General features: G+C 36.5%; 1 long non-coding RNA gene across 1 annotated transcript; it reads right to left on the reverse strand.

Moving 5' to 3' along the window:
- Window positions 1,339-3,800, reverse strand: LOC109353077. Its single transcript, XR_002108420.1, has 3 exons — window positions 3,567-3,800; window positions 3,049-3,159; window positions 1,339-1,759 (listed from the first exon to the last, which is right to left on the reverse strand). It is a non-coding gene; the product is annotated as an uncharacterized LOC109353077 (long non-coding RNA).

Below are 4,048 nucleotides of genomic sequence, written 5' to 3' on the forward strand. Positions count from 1 at the left end.
ATGACAAATAAAAATGTTCTTTTAACATGTCCAGAGTCTTTTGAACACCAAAGTGCCCCATTAGACCCCCTTCATGGGATTCCCTCACCAACACTTCCCTAATGGAGCTTTTAGGCACACTCAATTGTTTTTCTTTGAATAAAAAGTCATTGTGCCTAAAATACCCATTATAGGCCGAATGCATACAAGCAACATAGATTTGTGAAAAATCTTTGTCAAGCTCATATTGTTCCTTGATGCATTCCAAAGCAAACAATTTGGTTTCAAAAGTGGAGAGCAACGTGTGCCTCATAGAAAGAGCATCGACCACCATATTGGCTTTGCCTTTCTTATGATTTACCACATATGAGAATACACCAAGAACTCAACCCATGTTGCATGTCTTTTTTTCAACTTACCTTGGCCCTTAAGATATTTAAGGGACACATGATCACTATGAATCATGAACTCCTTTAAAAAAAGGTAGTGTTGCCAAGTTTGTAGTGTCCTTACCAAAGCATACAACTCATTATCATAAGTAGAGTAATTAAGGACTGCTCCACTTAATTTCTCACTAAAATAAGAGATTGGGTGGCCAAGTGCATCAAAATAGATCCAATTTCAATGTTAGAAGCATCGCACTCCAATTCCAATGATTTAGCAAATTTTGGAAGCATTAAAACAAGTACTCTAATAAGTTTGGTCTTAAGCTTGTTAAATGCCTCTTCTTGTCTCTCACCCCAATGAAAGACAACATTCTTTTTTACAAGCTCATTAAGGGTGATGCCAAGGTACTAAAATCCTTAGCAAACCTCATATAGAAGCTTGCTAAGCCATGGAAGCTCCTCACCTCAGTCACGGTTTTTGGAGTAGGCCAATCCTGGATGCTCTTTATCTTCTTTTAATCCACATGGACCCCATTCGCATTTATCATGAATCCAAGAAAAATCACATGATCAACACAAAAAGTGCATTTTTCAATATTAGCATATAACTTTTTTTTCTTATGTGAACACTCAATTTTATCCTACCCGGTATCTTTCTCGTGATGTAAAGTAATCCATAATGCAATGGTACATTTAGACTTATTGATGATACTCTTTCGGTTTATACCTTCAGGGTGGTGGATAATCTATAAAATAGCAATTTAATGCTCAACAAGGAGAAATTTTCCAGCTTTGTAGTTTCTTTCTAAATCATTTTTTGTCAATCTAAATGTGTAAAATTTATAGTTACTACCATTGCACTTTTCTATTTTTTGATAATTTAGTCATTGTTACTGATATAAGCATTCCACCAAACTAGGACGCCGGACATATGTTTTGATAATAACAATACAAATTGAGAATTAAAGCGCTAGTTTATTAGTGTTATCATAAAGTTACTCAAGAACCTACACCACTTACCCTACAATAGTGGCTCAGATTTGAAATAAAAGTGTACATAGTACAAAATATACTGGCATTAAATCAAGAGATTTCTTGATGAATTCATAAAACAATAAGCCGCATGTCTTTTCAACCTAATTTGGTCTTCATTGATACACTAAGGCTAGCGCTAGAATCATGAGTTCAATAATTGCGCATCCAAATTACAACAAACCATTGAAGCTTGTGCACCAAATCCTCATAGCAAAACAAAAATGACGAAAACCACAACCCAAATAGTGGTGATTCAAGAACAACCACCAAAATAAGAGCATGAACAAGGACCCATCAAAAGGATTTTGTCTTTGTTGAACAATTTTGAGTTGGAACTCCAGAATCTCCTTTTGTCAAATCTAAACCAAAACAAAACAAAAAAAAGAACATCGCCTTTTGTTATTACTAATGACCAACATAAGCATAAGAAGAAACCGAAAGGTGAAGAAAAAGACAAATGATCCATGAGAGAATAAATCAGAAACATCAAACAACAAATATTAAGAGCATTTACAGAATTAATGCAAGGAGGAGGGAACCAACCATGGGTTACAAAGAGGAAATGCAGGGAAAGCAAATCAAGAATTTTTCTATCTTTCAGTTACACTTTGAGGCATTAGTAGAGGAAAAATGCTAGGAGTCAGCCACATCAATGATTTCAAAAAGATGCAGAATAGGAATTAACGTTTTCAGTTATGCATATAAATCATCATGATTAGCAATTCATCATAAACACTTAAAAGGTAGAGGGGTGCACGTTGGCACCCCAAGAGGGGGCCCTCAATCAGCATAAAAAGGGGCCAGGCTAAAATCCCCAACAATTTCCTATTGCCCATAATCAACCATTTCAGTTACAGAATCAGCTTAATTGCAGCAATAAAGGGCAATCATGGAGCATAATCCTTGCAGGTTACTAAATTAAAATTGGTAGCCTAAGGTTCTGCCTTCAAACGATTATAAAAAGGATGCAATACTTCACAAACAACACACAGCCATAAGAAAATCATAGGAGATTACACATACGCATACATTATGGCAACAGAAAAAAAATAGAGAACAAAGATAGAGAAAAAGAGTAACACATAGAGAGATCATATATCACACCTACTCATATGGCCATAACCAGAGAGAAACCTCCATGAATTCAAGAGAAAGCAACCCGGAGATAGAGTAATATTTCACATGCATCATAAATCAAGGGACAAAGTAGACCCACACATACATCATACAAACATACACATATACGCATCAACATATCTATATCAACAAGCCGTCTATCTACACATATATAACATACTGATATCAAACACATCGCCTAGATAATTCATAAGCACACGAATAGGTGGAAATTTGAGCATTCAGACACTTTTCCCGTGTCATATACATCAGAATGGAGGGCAATGACATATACATCATACAACAACATAGATCATACAATCAGAAACCCATATACATATAGTGGATTGGAATATAAAAAAGCATGATTGAAATTTGTTTTAGTCTATATGTTTCCACCAATTAGTACCATCAATAGGATTAGCCAAAATTCCAATAAAAAAGGGATTATTCCCTTGTTATTACTAATCTGGAACGCTAATGAGTCTCATACGAAGGGTGAAGGTTCATGAGAAATAAGGAAAGTAATTACCTCTCCTTCGAGCCACCGTAAATATCCACTGAAGGAAGACGTCCCGACTTAGTCGTTGCGGCATATATCGTCGGTACTCTTTAATCGGTTTCAGTTCAACCATTAACGACTCTAGATTATCATTTTGTAAAGATCGATTGAAATTGTATGAGTTCATGAAAAGATAAGAAAACCGGAATCAATAGAAGGCAATGAGTTGAAAAAGAAATAATAAAGCGATGATTACCCAATTCGGAATCACCGTAACCCATTGGAGAGAGGCTGGTCCGTCATGAACCACCCGATTCAAATTTGGGGTAATGGCTTTGTGGCCACAACGTAGCCGTTGAAACCTTAGGGGGTTGACACCATCGTCTTCCCCCACCAACTTAAAGCCAACATCGGAGAGGATGAAAGTGGAGTTGGGGATTTCAATTCCCCTTGTCGTGAGAGAAATGGAGAAGACAAAGAGAGACGGTGGCCTTGTCCATCACCATTAAGAATGAAGAAGAAAGAGGAGTAGAGGAGGAGATAACCACCATGAACCACCAAGAGATTTGGAGAATGAGACATAAGCCTGGAGTTGCGCCACCGGCAAGGCATAACCCGCCACCACCTCCTTTGGAAGCTGAAGCCATGGCCATTGGAGGAGGAATTGAGGATTAGGGATTCGAATTCCCTTTCCCTTCACAATTTGATGGCTCTGCGTAAATAGGGTAACCCCTTTTACCTAATTCCATCCCTTTTATCTAATAATCCCTTTGCATCTTCATCTTTTATTTCTATTCATTTGTTCCAACATCAATTGTTTGTGTTGTTTTAGTAAAATGAAAATGGACTAGTAAGTTTTATATCTCATGACTATTATGGCACAAAAAATATCTTATGATTATTAAACAATAGTATACTCTAATCTAAATTACACTAATATTTGTCTTAATAAAGATTATTTTATCATGTGTAAAGTTGTGGTTCGAGTCGTCTCTAACTTCTCTGGAAATGGGAAGAAGGTCTACGACCA

The sequence above is a fragment of the Lupinus angustifolius genome, chromosome LG07 (assembly GCF_001865875.1).
Source record: "Lupinus angustifolius cultivar Tanjil chromosome LG07, LupAngTanjil_v1.0, whole genome shotgun sequence".
Lineage (NCBI taxonomy): Eukaryota > Viridiplantae > Streptophyta > Magnoliopsida > Fabales > Fabaceae > Lupinus > Lupinus angustifolius.